Source organism: Aythya ferina (genome assembly GCF_964211825.1).
Source record: "Aythya ferina genome assembly, chromosome: 4".
NCBI classification, from domain to species: Eukaryota; Metazoa; Chordata; class Aves; order Anseriformes; family Anatidae; genus Aythya; species Aythya ferina.
The window spans coordinates 45543069-45561223 of NC_140300.1; the positions used below are offsets into that span (position 1 = coordinate 45543069).

General features: G+C 43.4%; 1 protein-coding gene across 2 annotated transcripts in view; it reads left to right on the forward strand.

The window, feature by feature from the left end:
- Positions 1–8525, forward strand: part of LOC311436374 (uncharacterized protein) — an 80849-nt gene extending 72324 nt beyond the window's left edge. For both annotated transcript variants that reach the window (XM_084518491.1, XM_084518494.1), the window contains one exon: positions 8298–8525. The gene's annotated coding sequence lies outside the window, so the exon portion shown is untranslated. The remainder of the gene's footprint in view (positions 1–8297) is intronic.
- The last annotated feature ends 9630 nt before the right edge of the window (positions 8526–18155 follow it).

The window sequence follows — 18155 nt, forward strand, 5'->3', positions numbered from 1 at the left end:
ATGATTCAAATGAGGAGTGCTTTTAAAGGATGTCTCTCAGATGACATTTGCTCACAGTGACAGTTAATCTTGGTATTGATAGTTGTCTAGGCATTTGTATTTGCCATCTGTTTCTCTCTTTAGCACTAATGTTAAAGTTTTGAGGGGTCACTGATTCTGGCACACATGCTTTTTCGCTTGATTATGTCTCTGACTTACAGGTTAATAAGTGTTTCTAAATCCTAAAACATTTTAAAGAGGTACAGGTAGGTTCAGATAGTTATCTGGAAGTATTGGAACAATAAGAGAACAACCAGTAAATCCTTTTTTTCTCACTATGGTTTTCCAGTTAGTGCCTGGCTTTGCAGGAGGCATCGTCTAGTCCTCACCCCTAGATAGGAGCAGCGGCGGTGTCGGTCCCATGCAGTTTGAGGTTTTCACCAAGAGGTGGTGCTAACAATTACCACATTCAAACTGAAATGCTTGTAAAATCTCTATAATCTATTTGCGACCTAAATTAAAGGTTTTATGTGGGCATGTGCACTTATGTAGTAGTATGATGTCCTTGTATTTATGAGCTGTGTAATTGTACGTTTAGTCCTTTTTAAGCATAGGAAAGCCACACTATAATGTGTAATTATAACCTTGGTAAGTATAACACCATTAAAGTCAGAGTAAGTAGAGTGCGCAGCAGAGCGGTGATAGGGTGATGACAGAGTGACATGCTATAACCAGTACAGTATAATAAGAAGAATCTTGTTGTTCCTGCTATTAAACACACTGCTCTCTGTACCAGCTAGCTTTCAGTTCCACAGGAGGAGGGAAAAGACGCCTAGCCTCAGAAAAGCGCTGGCCATGTCTGTATGGGCAGCATGTGCTGGACGTTCACCCAGGTGCTGGCATGAACCAGAGGCATCAGGGTGCTGGAGGGGGCAGAGCCTCAGGAGGTCCCTGCAGCCCTTTGGACAACTGCAGTGACCAGCAGCACCACGGGGGGACCTTGCTGGGGTGCTTACCTCAGGGTGCTGCTCCAAAACAAGCCTTCCTCTGTGCGCCGAGCACCCTGCCTCGCTTCAGTGGGAAGGAGGATGTGCCAGCGGGAGGGAGCAAAGCTTTACCCTAGGGAACCCAAACTTTGCCCGACTTCTTCAATATCGCCACCAGCAGCAGATCCCAGGCTCACCTCTGTCCTGTGGAGCTTCCACTTGTCTGGTACCAGTGGGAAGCTGGTTGCTGAATGAGAAGTGAGTACCAATTAGCATCACTGAGGAAAGTAATAATCTCGGTGTGGGTACGTGGCATAAACTGCACTGCAAATTGAAATAAACCCTCAAAAACAAACAAACAAACAAACAAACAAACAAACAAACAAAAAACAAACAACAAAAACTGCCAGAGAGCTCTGGACAGCCTTTTACCAATTAAATCCCACCTTGCAAGTGCTTTTATGTAGGATCACAGAAGAAGCCTTTAAAAAGGTCCTTATGGCATTTCTGATGGAGACAAGTCCCAGGGCTGGTTTGGGGTAGCTGGTCCAGTGGTTCTGTTGTTGCTTTGGCAGGAGCACATTACTAATCTGAAAGCTGTTGACAGTTTTCTCAATGATGCTTTTTTTCCATGTTTGTGTTTTGTATTTTCTGGCTGAGTTAGCCCATATCCTGTAAACTTTCTTATTGTGCTTCATACTCATTGCAATGACATCTACTGTGGAAGGGAGAGAGAAAGCTTATTAACCACAGGCTCGCCTCCTGCTGACTGCAGTCAGTGATGGCCTGTGACAGCACTTCCAGCAGATGTTTCTGCTTTATAGATCAATGGAAACTTTACACAGATATTTCCCTCTTTGGTCCAAAAGCAAATGCCAGCAAATCCGAGATCCAGTAACTTTGTGCTGGACACCAAGAATTTTATTTGCTTTATTATATTTTTTATACACACACAAACTAGCTACCAGACGGTTTTCTTTAACCTTGTTTTTAATGGCATCTCTGGCAGGAATGAAGCTGCTGTCCACTTCTGGAGAGCAGCCTGGCTGCCTTTGCCCGCATATGGAGCGTCAGTGGAGACTGGAGCCCGGCAGAGATGGGCACACGCAAGTTGCAAACCATCAGCCCTCATCCCAGGGTGGTATTTTCTGGTTCTGAGTCTCCACGGACTCTATGGCACAGATCTGTATTTCAATGGGTAAAAGAGAAATGTGCTATTATATCCAAACAAAGGGGGAAAATGCATCTTTCTTTCTCCAGATTATCTTCTGGCTTTGTCTAGAGGGGGCTGGCTGGAGAAGAAGAGAGATGGGGAGGAAGGGAAAGAGAAGGGCTAACATCACTGTGCATGCAGGCGGGAGCACACGACCCCTGTCTCAGCACAGTACTGTTTTTTGGTGACGCTTTTTGATGTAGCAAATGTCTGTAGGAAACTGGAAATTCAGAGAGCTATCCTTCAGTGATAGAAACCTTCACATCAACTGTCCTGTCAAACAAAAGCTAAGTTAGTAGGAGTTTGTTGGTTTTTTTTTGTATCAGCAAGCAACAAAAAAAGGTTTCCATGGACTAACTCCCATAAAGAAGCTGGACTTTTTCTTCCACTTGGTCGGGCCAGATAGGCCAGATCTGGAGACACAGGTCCCTTATTGTTTAGAGATCTGCATGTTTGGTGGGATATCTGCATGAGGAAATGGCTGTGCTCTCTCTGGGCATCATCTATTCTCAAAGGGTGTCTCTCTTTTGAATGTATTGCTACCTTCCACTTTTGGGAGAATGATGAGAAGCAAGTGGACCCTGGAAGTACAAGTCCTGGCTGGGCAGTAAGCCAGGTCTCGTATAATTCAGTTGGCATTCCTGTGCTGGTCAGAAAGCCTGTGAGGCCATGGAGTTCAGGAGACGCTGATTTCTTTCAGTGCCGGGCTTTTAAATGCCTGCTATTGTGTCAAGCAGCAGTCAGTCCAACTAGGTCATGCCAGAGACTCGTAAATGAACAGTTCTCTACCTTGTCCTTTCCCAGCTAAGCTTCGTTACAGTAATGACTTTGAGGTTAGCACTGAGATTAGAAAGGATATGAAATGCCTATAAATTGCTTGTTAATCAAAGTAACTACAATCATCCAAATTACTTCTGAGGTGCCTTGTCCTTAGCTGGCCGCTGCTGTCTTCAGTGAGCAGCCCCATGGCACTGGGCAGTAGCAAAACCATTCATTTCTGGCTGGTTTGTGTTGCGGGGAGCTCTGATTCAGGCTGCTGTGGATGTCTTTGCTGGTCAGAAATACTGTGGGCACACTCATCTTCCCTTGTGCCTGAGGTTTGGATGAGATGCTGGTTCTTCTGGATTCATGTCCAGACAGAATGATTGTTTCACATGCTTGCTGACCCACCTCTGTTTTCCTGCATGGACAGGTATACACAGCATTGCTTCCAGGACATGGGAGCAGCTCTCAGGATGCCCCACTGTGTTTTATACCTGGCTTCTCCCTAAATATTTCTTCATGCACCAGCAAGTCCCTGATGCCTCTGAGATCACTTTCTAATAGCAGAGGCATTCTCAGTTTCTCATTTCTTTTCAATAAGATGTCTGCAGCTGACAACCCATATGCTCCTCTTGGTATTCTGTAATGTAGAAGTACTAAATGCAGATCTGATTATCCCTCTGCCTCCTTTTTCAATAGGTGCTTTATTGTGTTGACAGCATCACTCACTGCCCATTGCGTTGGTGTAAAGGGGGCCTGCAGCTGTGTGTCTGGGGCATCACTGCAATGTGTTTAAAACTCCAGATCATCTGTGCTCTTACACTAAGTGTACCACACTTAGTGCACCTAGAGCTCAGATGAGTCCCTTGTTTAGTGGTGCTGTCACCCGCTAAGGCTCTCTTAAGAATAAAAAAATGTCACCTGTTCCCAGGGCAAGTCTGCCGAGCTCTGTTAGCAGAAGCAGTAGGTGGCAAAATATCCTTTCCAGCTGTGACGAGCCACCAGTAGGTGAAGACATGAAACCTTTGACACTCAAATACCATAGGCAAAACCTCATTCACTATTGCGACACACTTTTGTTAGCATCTGTGAGACTAGTGCTCTTGGGATGACCTCACCATCAAGGAAAAGTCCAAGGGCTTCTCAGTTTTTTTTACTCATTGTCTTGGTACCTCTGGGCCGAACTTCTCCAATCCATTGATTAACTACCTCTGACCCCTTAGTGAGACCAGCACGCTATGGTCCTATCTGCACAGACACACTTTCAAGTCTAGTAGGTGGATTAAGCATGAGTGTACTTCCCCTGTTCTAGATTTTGAGAGATATTTGTCCTGTCATACCCATCTGTGCTGGAGTAACCAGAGTGACGTTAGGCTCTAGTCCCGGTATCTCTCTACTCATTTTGCTGTGTTCACTTTAATCCTAGTCATGTTATTTCTATTAGACAGAATGTGTATTTTTATTTGTTCAGCTTTAGGCCAGCACTGTTTTGTTATTGTTGTTGTTGTTTGTTTGTTTTTCAGTCTTCTGCAGAGCCGTACTGTTTTTCTTCTGACCAACACTTCAATTACACCATCAAAAATGTAATGCATTGATTCAAATCACCAATGCCATCAGACTTCCAATCCTCACGAGTAAGAGGTGTCTTCTCCTTTGTCAAATGAACGCATATGTGCACTCCTTTTGTGCTGTAGTGCCTGCCAAAGCCTTGTATCAAGCACAGGAAAGCATTTGGCATCCACCACCTCCCCAGAGGCTTCTCCCCTCAGAGGGGAAAATTCCGCTTTCCCATATTACGTTATTTCAATAATGTACGTAAATGAGGCTATTTAAGGTTTCGCTGGTAATTTTTTTGTTCTTTTTTATTTTTATTTTTCCCTTCTGCAAAGCCTATGCACTCACAGCTTCTTCATCTTTCTCTCTGTTTCCTTGCTTCTCCTTCCTTCATTTGGTAAGACCTGCCTTTTAGCCATTAACACCCTGTTTCCTGTGGTTTTCCTCATAATGTTAGCGTTACTCTTTCTGGCACTCGTCTAGTACTTGAACAGTCCAAGGCGAGCTTATGATGGATGTGGCTGCTTTTTCCAAATGCCAGCTGTCTGCTTGGTTTATGTTAAATGCCACAGCAGGGGTATGTGCATATGTAGTTTCTCCTGGATTCAGGCTCAGAGAAACAGTCTGAGCTGAACCTCTTCAGATGAGGTCTGGGGATTTCTGGGTGGCCAGAGCATCATCAGCTTCAGTCCTGGAATCTGCTGGGATCCCCAGGCATTCTCCTCCAGGACTCCAGTCCCAACCCCACAGCTCAGCAGCAGCTCAGCCCCCTGAAAATGTAAGGGGCGTTTGCCAAAGGGTCAGAGCTAGCCTCAGAGTTTCAGTGGGACAGGTTGCCCTAATATGGACTGATGCCTGAGTGCTCTGTTCATCTCCCACGAGTGCTGTGGGTGCCTGCCTGTGAGGCTGGCCTTGGGATTGAATCTGGGGTTGAAAAAATGAGTTAGTTTCTGCATCTGTTCTTGGGCTAACTCTGCAGTGGATGAAATGTTTAGTGCTGTTATAAAAAGGTCCTGCTATCACTCAGCCACTGTTGATACCCTTGAGAAGTAGTCCTGACTAAATTTTTGTCTAAATGACAGTAATAGCTGTTAGCTTCCCACACTTACCTTTTTTTTTTTTTTTTAGCCAGTTAGGGAATGAGCACTTCTGGATTATTAAATGCTGCAGAGACACCTCTCTGGTTATTCACTCATGTAGCACGCACAAAGCAGAGATGAAGGCTGCCCTTACAAATTTCTTTCAACCACATGCCAGCATTTCATCCCATGCTGTTCTCATTTTGGCACTGATCTTGTGGCTCCAGTGGACATTAGAGAGGAGACCTTGGTCTGCCATGCTGCTTGGTGGCTCTCCTGGTAGCTAGGCCTTGAAATAGGCTAGCCCCAGCCTCTCATTGTTCAGCAGTTCATCGGAGATGTTCAGCTATGTGAGGAAGGCAGGCACCGGGGAACCTGGAGAGGTGAGACAAATACCAGAAAATGGACAGAGAGGCGAGACTGACTTTGAAAGAGGATACTGGGGCTCTGTGCTGCTAAATTGGCTGTATCTAGAAGGGAAAGAGTGGGACAGTCAAATTCACATCTTAAATAAAACTGTGGTTTTCAGTACAGGACAAAACACTTCTGACCCAAATTGTGCTCCTGCCTCTGTCACTGGCCACTGTTTGTCTCTGGATAGGAGGCCCCCTTTTGCCATGCCTCTGCTGCCTGATCTGTAAAATGAAGATATCAATCCTAATCCTCCTTATAAAGCACTCTGAGACTCACTGGCAAAGGAGCTGCGGAACTGCAGAGTTAAGTGGACTGAAATGGCTGTGTAATTTTTGCTGAAGTTTAGAGCTTCTTAAAAGCCTGAGCTAACTGAAGCAGTAGTTAGACAACAGGAGAAATAACTGGGTCAGGAGCTATATTTATGAACAACGGCAGGGTCATATTACTCACTGTGAATAATTTATCTGACAAAGACATATAGTTTGCATAATTTTCTTAAAACAATGTACTGTAAATATTGCAGTCTGCTGAATAATTTGGGAGATGAGTCAATGGGATTTGGTTAAGGTCCAACAACTTTTTGAGTTATGGAATTCCTTATTCCCAGATACTTTAACAGCACCAGCTGCAACGCGAGTAGGTTCCCACTCACTCCAGCTGGAAGTTCCCTTCGTGAACTGAATTTAAGAACAGGCTCAACGGGGTTGGCCCTTCAGGGATCATGGGCTACTTGGCTGCTGTTGCAGACAGTGCCCCACCAGGTCTTGCTTGACACAGTAAAGCTTGTTTTGAAGAATGGAGGCTTGTGGTAAAACCTTGCCTTTTGCTCTAGATAGCTAAGTGGCTCTTGGACTGGCCTTTTTTGTCACACTGAAGCTCAAACATTGCACAGTAGCATTTGCTTACATGAAAATTTCTGCTCACAATGGACTTTTGTGAACAGCACAACAATTAGCATTCTTGGGGCATTATTCTGAGTTTAACTTAGTACCCTTGAAAACAATCAAATTCCGTGTTTGTTAGCTCTTGGACCCCTCACTGTCTTCTAGCTAAATAAACCGTTGTGGCAGAAGTAGTGCTCAATGGTATCTGTTTGAATGAAGAGCCTTGCTAGTTTCTGAATGCTTTTCTTTCATTCAGAGTCAGAAAAAAAGCTCCTGTATCTCGTGGGGCTGATGACAGCCACTCCCTTCTGTCAGCTCCTCTTTCACCGTCTGGGTTCACAAGATGAAACGGGTCAGTGCACTGAACGGCCATCTGGTTTCTGTGGGACCTGCTGGAAGTGGCTCTGCAGAGCACAGCCATGCTGAGCCAGCTGTCCTGCAGCACCCCTGGAGGTGTAACCTTGCTGAGTGCTGCTGCAAGACATGGCTCTGCATCCTATCTTGCTGCTTTGGGAAGGTCATGTTCCCATGAGAGTTACTACATCTTCGCCACCAATATAGGGCTGGTCTTTCATCATGATCTGATCCAACCCATGCTCTCCTCTGGCAAAACAGATTAGAGCTGCTCTTTTGCCTCCATGCTCCAGCTGCATGACATGACTTAGAGACAGCCCACCAAGCCTTTTCCTTCACATCCATCTTGCTATTATTAACTTATTTGCCCTTCTTCCCCAGGCAGCAGGAGAGGCAGAGAGGCCTTGGCTGGGGAAATGAGGCTGAGGAGATACTGCAGAAGGAGAAAGGGCTCAGGAGCATGGGGTGAGGAGGAGACTGAACCTCCAAGGGCAAAACAAAGCAGTCAGCTGAGAAAGACAGAGAGACTGAAAAAAAAAAAAAAATGTAGAAGTTAAACTTAGGACAAAGAGAGAGGGGAAAAGCAATTTCTATTTTGCAGAAACAGCTTCTTAAATGTAAGTACAAAAAACTAAAGTTTGGTTCCTTCCCCCATCCCAAATGTCCCACCGGCTATGTGTATGCCCTGGAAAAATTTGCTTCATGGCCCTGGGCTTCAGTTTTGCTGATCCAGATTTAGTTTTTTCTACTGGCTTTTCCATTTCCAAGGTAAATAATGGGACATGGTGTATTATCAGGCATTTAGAAGTAGAGAGGACAGCACCCATGGGGTATTGTAGAGTGCATGCACATTTAATGAGCTGCCCCCTCACTTACTCACAGACTCACAGTGAAAATATTGATGCTCAGCCCTGCCCTGGGCATGAAATATGGGGTTTTAATTCAGCACTGAACTGTCTGCCCTTTAGTGAATGCTAACCGTGTGCCCAGACAAGAGGAATGCATTTGCTTGGTCAGTAAACATCTTTTTATGGACCTTAAAATAATTCGGTTTCCATTTTCTCCTCACCAGGCAAATCTTATTTTGTCAGGATGGAGCTGTCACAGGCAGCACCATTTCGTTCTTTGCCATGCCCAACACTCTGTGGTACTGAACCGAAGCTCTGCTGCTTGAGGACAAACCCGGACAGAGGGCATGAAGAAAGCTCAGCTGTGCACGGCTGCTGCCTTCCTGGCACTGGAGCACCCTCAGCAATCTGCTCAGAAAGCTTAGAGCTGACTTTGCATCTTTTGGCCTTGATCTCTGGCTCTAAAGTTAATTGGGATAATTCAGAGTTCACACCCCTATCCCTGAGGGGTTGGTTTAAAAATACATGTAATGTGAGTTTGAAAATTATTTCTTTTGATTGGAAGTATTTGGAAATGTTCCTCTCCACTGGTTTTAAAAGGTGTCATTTTTTTATGAATGCTGAGACGTTGATTAATAAAATTCCGAAACCATTAACTCAATTGAGCCAACTCCAATTTTTTTTTTTCTTATTATGATTCGTGAAAATAAATGCAATAAAAAAAAATCCCAGCAGCTCTGTTAAACTGTATCCTCAGCAGTCTCCCTCCTGATAGCCCTACCAGATGTTTTACAATGCTAGAGGCAGCGCTGTTTGCACTTTCCTCCAGGGATGGCCAAGTGAAGCCTTGGCTCAGCACCACGAGCCCTCAGCGTGTGACCCCACATCTCAGACATGCCGTAAGCTAGCTGTACCCCGGGAAGGGGCATGGGGGATTTGGTCTCCCCAGCTGTAAGACACCTCGGGGAGGAGTAGGTTTTTGCCTGACTGCTGCATCCCCTCTTCCAGACTACCAATGCGGTCAGGGGATGACGTAGGAGAGGTGATGCTCAGGTCCTTCTTCCCCATGGTTCAGGGTTGTTGGGTGCAGGCTCTGGCTCTCCCCATGTGGGAAGGACAATGTCCATCAGACACCAGAGCCCACCCGCCCAGAGCCTCTCCCTGGAGGCCGCTCAGCCACTTCTGGTTACGCTCTTCCCAGGGCCGCAATGAAATATGCCCATGGAGCAGAGCAGGAGACACTGCAGCCCTTTGTGCTGCTGAGGGGCCGAGAAGCGGGGGAGGCGGAGGTGGGGACCGCTCTGGGTCCCAGAGCACCGTCCAGGGAAGGATTTATTGCCCTGGCTGTGTTTGGGACACAGACTGCTTGGGATAATCATCCATCCTCCACGTCTGAGTAAGCTGCCACAGGAGATTCATTTGTAAGCTGGCCTACCTTCTTCCTGAGGTTTCTTTCTCCTTTATGCTGCGAAGGCTAATATATTGTTCAAATTAAAGCGGGCCTGGGGACTGAAGACAGAGCTGGTTATTGAGTGGAATGGACTGATGAGGAGTGGGTAATATATTTAAAGACTGTGTAGGAGCCGCTAGGGACAATATAGTCTGATTTATTTGATTTAGTATAATTTATAGTACACTAGACTATGTTGTGATTCTCCGGGATTTTATCAGGAAATTTGCATTCAATATTTAAGGATCTCTGGGCAGAAACACTCTCCTTCTTTTATTATTTTGGCCTTAAAAATAGTATGTACCACAGAAGAATTTATAAGTGTATAAAAGGTTTTAATAAGTTCAGATGGTAAAAAAAAAAAAAAAAAAAAAAAAGAGCTTGAAAACCAAGATCGGCAAGGGAGGCGGATTTCTGCTTCACCCTTTCCCAAGAGCATAGGTGGACTTCTTTTAAGAGGGTATGCTGCCTTTGCATTTATTTTCCTCTTTTTGTCCTGGGGACAGAGTAAGCCTCAGTAGACCCTCCTGTATCTGGAGGCCAGTGGCTCAACTGATGTAAACCAGCAGTCAGTCTTTCTCCTTGTGTCTACTAAAAACTGTAGATGTTGAACATCTCCTGAGATGGTCCCTAATTTTAAGGCTAGAAATTTGTTTAGTAGAATAGATGGCAGTCCATTGTTTGATGCTCTAATCATGACTTCTACATCATAAAAATCTTCTGTTTCATAAGTTAGTCCTCTAATAATTTCATCCTCCCCAGAAAGCCTCCCTAAAGGGAGAGACCTCAGGTGAAACTGGGCTTTCATGAGAGCAGAAGCAGCTTGAGCACAAGATTGGGTCTCTCAGCACAGTATCAGGGAGACTAAATTTTTTGTCCTACAAGATGAATCCTATTCCATACACAAAGCAGAAGAGGCAGGGTTGTCCGCTGCCTATGCCATACCGAAGTAGCTCTTGATGCACTGGAGAACTCAGCAAGATGCCATGTCCAAACCATGTTAACTGTTCGTAGAGGGTTCTCCATCTTAAATCTCTGAAATGTCATAGATTTGTCCTCTCTCTGGACCTTCCCATTATGTGATTGATTTGTAGGTACATTCCATCCTGTTGAGGTTTGCATCCTGTTAAAGCACAGTGGGCTGCAGCCCTTGAGTCCTCCGCCTAATGGTGTTCAGTTGGGAAAGTCTGAATCCCTGGTGATCTGCAAACTGCAACACACTATTTAAAACCTTTGTTGACAGTCAAGCACATAGAGTGTTTAAAGTTTTAATAGGCTTAGAGTTAATTCTGGAGTCCACCAACATCTGCGTACATCCGTAATTTACGAGCACCTCTTACTTGGTTGGTTTAGTAAATTGTACCTAAGAGTGTTTTTGAAACTTTGGCAGCTCCACCTAGAGTTTCATGATTCATCTGTGCTTTTGCCAACTGCTTCGGTTCTTTTTCTTTCTTTCTTTCTTTTTTTCTTCACCCCTTTTCCCTGTTGGAAGATGTTCTTAAATACTTAATTCAGGGTTTTGGTTTGGAATGCACTTTGTCACACACATTTTCTGTGCCAAAACCCTTTACACACTCTATCAGGGACAACTTTCCACATGCTAATATATTTATTTGTAAAATGGCTTTTAAAGCCAGTGCAGATTCTGAAGTGTGATGGGCTGAGTCCGCTTGTGGAGGAGCCCTGCCCATCGCTCACGGCTTGCACCCTGGCTGCGCAGAGCCTGCTGTGTGCAAATAGGCGTCACTCTCCTGCGAACTCTCTTTCCTTTCTTTCCTCACCTTTTGCTCTCCCAGGCCCCACCTGTTGAAGTTGTATACTGAAAGATGAGTACAGATGTTTCGTAGTGATTTCTGCAGCTGTTTCTCTGTATTTTTGAGGGAGTCTAGTGAAACACGGCCCAGTCACGTGGAAGTTCCCAACCTTGCACCCCCAGCTACAATCCTGTGTGTGCAAGTCCATTTCATCACACTCCTCATCTTCTGACCACCTGTCTTCCTGCTGCCATGATGAGCAGAAGGGACAGTGTCCCCCAGGAGAGTGCTTGGCCATAAGCACAGGCAGTGAAGCTGCAGGCCATTTTGAGAAGAAAAGCAATGGGCTGGGAGCTGCAGGTGGAGCTGTGAAGTGGAAGGCATGGATGGGCCTACACCTTCAGCAGAGGGTCCCCGAGGTACCACCGGATGCCTGACTTCTGGCCAAGGACATTTGCTTCAGCTGTGAGGGTCCTATCAAGAAAATATAGGACAGCTGCCTGAAGGCAGACGGAGAACATGGAGTCTTCCAAAAAACCTCTTTGTGCCTTTGCCCTGGACAGCCCTTAGGAGCTGGGCTGGGAAACACTAGGCCCGTTTATTGTAAATAGAGGAGTCAGTGTTCCTCACATGTATAAACCTTTTAGTTTCTGGCAGCCCATGTCAAAATAATCCTGTTTTCCTCAAAACATGTGAGTGTTTCTGGGCTCTCAAGAAAGCTTAGTGCCTGACAAACTCAGCGCTTGTCTCTTCAGGCAGCTGGAGGTGGCGGGGGCACAACTGTGACGTTGGCTGCATTAGCAGCTCTCATAACTTTCCTTGTTATTTTTATTGTCTCAGCCTCCAGAGTGCTTTGATTAGGCTGGAATCCTAGCTTTCATATTTATTTATTTTTTTAGAGCAAGTTTCGAGCCCTTGTGACTGTGGAAAAAAGTAGCTTGAAAACATGCAATGTGCTTTGGATGTGCTAAAATCAGAAAGTGAACAAAGAGCCCAGCTGGGACTGCGGGAATGGTGGGATGCTGTATTTATTTATTTATTTTTCTTAAAAAGAAAAAAGAAGGGAAAAAAAAAAAAAAAAAAAGAGCTCTGAATTTATCCTTGCCTTGCAATACCTCAACTCTTGTTCTCACTCTTTTATTAGCAGCATGAGGCAGTGGCACAGCTTGCCTGGGGTGGCACAGCAGGGCAGCAAGCCAAGAATATGCTCTAGGTGTCTTCACCACACACCACAAGGGCATTTCCCAAGAGCTAGGCTGGGGCAGGCAGTACTCGTGCCGGTACCAATTGGCAGCATAAGACCAAAAAGTTGGGAAGGGAGTTGTTCACATCTCACAGCAAGCCAGCTTGCTGTCATGCCGTGTTTCTTGGTGTACTACCCCAGACCTCATAACGCTGCATTTCCAGCATCAGGCCGTACCAGCTGCGATACCTCAAGCCTTGCTGTCAGAATCACACACTTACAAGACTGGGTGCCCCACCAATCTTTTACTACTTTTTTATTAATGGGAAAAGACTACATCGGGCAGTTAACATGAACCAAGACATTCCTGCCTATGACAAATTAAGGTCTAAGATGTACACTGCGAAAAAATGTCAGATGTGAGCTGTAGAGCCATTAATTGTCAACAGCTTGGGCTCTGTTGACACGTGGGTTTGTTTTACATTATTCCTATAGGGAAATAGAGTGGCTGATGCTCTCGTACTTAGGCCAGCTGATTTGTCTCAGGCAGACAGCTCTTCTGCAAAGAAGAGGGGTCTGAAAAAAGAGGGTTTGGACTGAAAGGAGACAGGGTAGAAAAAGAATGAAATAAAGCTAGTCCTATCTTTAAAAAATTGCTAACTCACAAAGAGCTACTTTGATCAAGTTTATATTTATGTCTGACACATGGATGATAGGAAGAGCTGGCATCAACTCTGTCAGTAAAAATATCTTATTGTTATTAATAACTTTGTTAACTCTGGCATCCATTGTATGCCAGGCACTGTGCAAAACCCAAGGAAAGCATGCTGTCTCCCTAAAGAGTTTGTACTAATCCAGACTATTGAAACAATATTTTTTTAATACTGTGTATAAATCATTCTTCTAGCAGTATTTAGTACAGAGGTTTATGCTTCCCCATGCATGTTTTCAAGACAAACAAATTTGCTACAGTGAAAACACTACACAGTTCAATCCAGCTACCTTTAATGGAGTTTCTTCCAGGCAAACCCTTGGAAACTGCAGAAAAGCCCTTAACATAAAGTTAACTTTGAAATCTGCCTAAGCATCATTAACTTTAGCGGTCTCAAATACATGCTTTGCATCAAGCATGTGCTGAAGTGCTCTTCCCACTGTGTACAGAATTGGACCCATGCAAAGGGTTTTGGTGATATATAGTGTAATATCAGAGAGATTAAAATCCCCAGGGATTCACTATGGAGGAGGGAATTACATCATCTGTCACCGGGGCAGTGCTCTGAGTTCTCATCAGACACTGTGAGCTCTCTGAGATGTGAGACCAACAGATCATCCCATTTTACCTTGTGTCCAGAGCATCTGCAACAGCAGCATCCCTATTTTGCCACCTAATTTTTTGTCATTTTCTACTGCAATAGGAAACAACAATAACATTAACAATTGTAGGGCAGGGTTTCCTCTTAAGCATCTTGATGCTTAAGTTTATGTCTTCTATTTTCCCTATTCATTCATCACAGTATCCTCTTTCACAGTCAAAAATGTGGTTTATTTATTTATTTATTAACAAAATGAAGGAAAGATCTTAGGCCAATGATCATGTAGGAGAAGTAGCTATTAAGAAAGCAGATGAAATCATGAGGGGCCAATAGTATAAGATAAAGATTAAAAAAAGACCTTAATTAAGCCTGGGTAGAACCAAACCTGTTGTTAAATAAATAGTGATATAGTGAAATAAAAACAGCAACAACAGCAAAAAGCAAAATAATAAAAAAAGGTTAAAAAATGAATTTATATGAACTAAACAACATTATCATGTAGTCTCCAGGGGAGGATAACTGAAAAAAAAAAAAAAAAAAAAAAAAAAAAAAAAAAAAAAAAAGATAATATTGGAATAACTGAAAAAAGATAATAATGCCTAATGAGGTCCTGAGGGGACTATTTAACTAGACTACACAGACAGCTAGATTCAAAAGGGAGCTTTGCCCACATAAAATCTTCAGACTTGTGTCCAATTTAGTCTTATATGTTTAAGGCCTGCAGCCAGCTCGTGCCCGCTGATGCTGGCAGTGCCTGCTGCTGCACTCCTGCCTGATCAGCAGGGGCCAAAGCAGCAGATCCCTGATCACACGAGGGATGGCAAAGGCCTGTTGTTTCCCCTATGGTTTGCTGCCCCAGAATTAATTCCTAGATCTGGACCTTTTCTAAGCCTATAGAGATCAGAGGCAGAAATACTTCATAATGCACCGAGACATCTGAGTTAATCGTTTTCACCACTTTTTAAGGGAAGCATCACTGGTTTGGAGGTAGGATGCGAGCAGAAAATCACTCCCTGCCTCTCCTCCCACTTTTTCCCCTCTTTCCCACCCCTCATGGCAGTGCTTTTTCTATTCCAGTGAAGTTTCAGGCCTCATACCTTTACTTTTCAGAGTAAGTTCGAATGGGCTTTGACAGTTCAATATAGGGAGAACAGGCAGAAACGCACTGATCCTTAGGAAACGAGCTGTGCTGTGCTGGAAGTTACTGAGAAACAACATACAAAAACCAAGCCACAGCAGAGAGTCTCTTTAGAGTTTTTGAATGACTATTATTTTTCTGGCTGATGCTTGTGAAATAAGTCAGGTTGGCACAAGCAGTTCAATGAAGACTTCTTTGGACATGTGAAAGCCCTGAGAGCAGAAAGGCTGTTGCAAGGCTGTGGGTACTGCATGTGGGTAAAAAAAATTTTTTTTCCCCCTCAAATCTGATTGTTTTTATGTAAGTATGCGCAGGCTTATAATTATAGGTAAGACCACTTGGAGGGAATAGATACACAAGGGCAACTGCATTCATTTCTTGTGAGTCTCTCTTGAGGCAGCAGACTTCAACACTTGAAGGTCTAGAATCCCAGACTGGTTACACTATGAGCACTCTGTTTTTATTGTTGTTTCTAAGAAATCCCAGTGAAAGTCAACTCATTTTTTCTTTTTATAATACATTAAAAATAAAAAAAATATTATCAAATCTAGTATAAAAAGGAAATCTTAACAAACATTTGTCAACCATAGCTTGAAGAGACTCTTTAAAGTATTTTAACTTGTGTGACCTGAAGAGGAGGATTGTGATACATGTCCTCAAACAGTTCTTTTTGTAAAATTATTTAGCAAACAAGAAAGAAGAATGGTTTATTTAGAAGTACTAAATGAAAAGATTGAGAACTGTAAACCAATAAGAAAGAAATAAGAAATAAGGAGCAAATATTAGGCAGCCAAATGACTGTGGCTTGATATATCTTGTCTCAGCTTTTCTTTCATTTTCCCAAAAAGAAGTTGGCAATGACAATAGAAAGACTGTGAACTATGTAACAATATGATGTACTTGTGCCAAAATGTAAATACAAAAGAAATGTTCTAAAACACCATGTATCAAATTATCTGCAAGAAGCAGAAAAAATGAATTATATGTTCATTTTTATGGAAACAGAGAAAGATTATATGCAGAGCTAAGGGGTTTATCTTCAGATAGGTACAAATTCCTCATTAAAAATTTGATCCTGATTAGAGAGGACCAAATGAATACCGTGATGATGATGTGATGGATGTGGTGAGTTATGCATTTCATCATGATCCTAGTAAACAGAATAAAAGCAAAGCAAAACAAAAATTAAAGAACAAAATCAGGAAAAAGCAACAACAAAACAGACTCAGAATGGGCCTCACACATCTCTTTTTTATCAACTAACAATATGAATGAGGTTGTATTGACCTTTTCATTAATTTCAAATTACATAAATAGGAATTTTTGGGGATCAATATAGTAGGTTACATGCAATATAACATTTTTGTAAGGCTCTCAGGTATGGGTCTTAATTCGATGGGTTCCAACCCCCTCAGGATAATAGCTCTTTGTTAACCCTGGATTAACACAGGCACTAAAGACAATGTGTAGGGAGGAGAAAATAATTTCAAGCCAAAGGCCTTCCCTATGTGCTTACATGTAAAGCACAAGAGACAGAAAGAGAAAAGTCAAATGCTCTGCTTTCTGCTCAGTGTGTACTACATCTGAGATCATTAGGAGTTTGCTTTTAGGAGTTGTTAGTATTTTTTTTCTAAGGTAACTCAGTGGCCTTCAGTGTGTTAATGAAAAACAGACAAAGTAATGTAAGAAGAATACTGTGACAGCACTCTTTTCCATCTCTAGCCCTTATTTTTTTTCAGCCTGACCTTAGCTTCTAGTGGCTGCAGTTGTAACAGCAATATGCACAGATCAGTTCATAAGATTATTAAAACATTGCACATAAAACCTTTACCTGAGTTATTTTTATTAGTTTTTCAGCTCGACAGAAACAATTAGATTTTGTGCAGTGTACTCCCACAGCAAAAGGATATCACAGTATGCTCTGACAGGCAAGTGTAGGAGGCTGTAAACTAAATGAACTACAGTTATTGGGATCATCCAGTTTTACTTTATGAGAAGGCTGGTTGTCTCAAAATAAACCTTGACACCCTTTCTTTTCTTAAGGTCATATAGACAGGACACCTGGCAGAGGCTCACTCCCACTGAAGCCAATAACATCAACCCTGACCAGCACAAACCAAGACTGGGTCAGCTTGTTCTCTGTAAGAACAGAAATCAAGCGCATTTTCCTTGTTGCCAATATTCCAAGAAGTACATGAATAAAAACACTATTTTTGGTAAATGTCACAGCCAGGTTGATTGTGAGGTCTCCACTCCTTTGTGCTATGAGAGCACATTATTTTTGTAACATTAGTCACTGTTTCACTGTGAACAAGGGCATGGCAATCTGCCCCTACATTAAAAATTGAAGACAAATCCCATTTGTTCTGCATTCCCCCCTGGGGATTATTGCTATAATCCTTAATTGACAATGATTGCATTTTATGACACATATTAATTTCATTTACAGCATGTCCAGTTTTGTTAAACATCAATGATGCTAATTTATGAATGACATCAGCAATAACTCTGCCTTCATTCAGGGCCATTTCTGCTGCCAATCCGGGCTCAGGCTCAGTGCTGCAGCAGCAGCAGCAGGCACCGAGTGACATCCATGTGTCTGTCTTTCAGCAAAAGGGATGTTTCTTGTTTCTGAGCAAGGGGCACCTCCCTGCCCACACACCTGGGAGGAAGGCTGCCTTCTCCCCAAGAGGGGCAGCCTCGGAGGCACCCACCCCATGCCAGCTTGACCAATGTGGTCGTCCCGAAGGAGAAATTTCTCAGGGAGCAGGGGAGAATGAGTACAACGGATTAGTAGTTTTAAATCAGTGTATCACAACTGAGATTTCAAAAACTTAAGTCTTTTGCTGAGGCTCTACAACACTTCTAAAACCAAAGGCAGATGTGGATCTCCTTGAAATCTCATGTCATAGCCCCTCGCTCCATTGTTGCCAGGCTCCTTGCTGACAGCCTTTTCTGCGAGTCACAACTACTCCCACTACTGCTTGAGTTTTGTTTTTCATTTCCACTTCTTCTCCAAGAAAAAAAAAAATACAATGCCATAGAGGAGTACATTTCATCTTGGCATCTGTCAGAAAAAACTTTTTTATATTTCCTCCCACAAGCTTCACACAGGGACAGAACAAGACGGCACTCAGCATTACTGGGAGAAGTGTGGGAATGAAACAGCCCTGTATGGTATTGAGGTAGGAGGCAAGGGGAGTCTTGCCAGCAAGTTCTGCCCCACAGTAATGTCATGGTCATG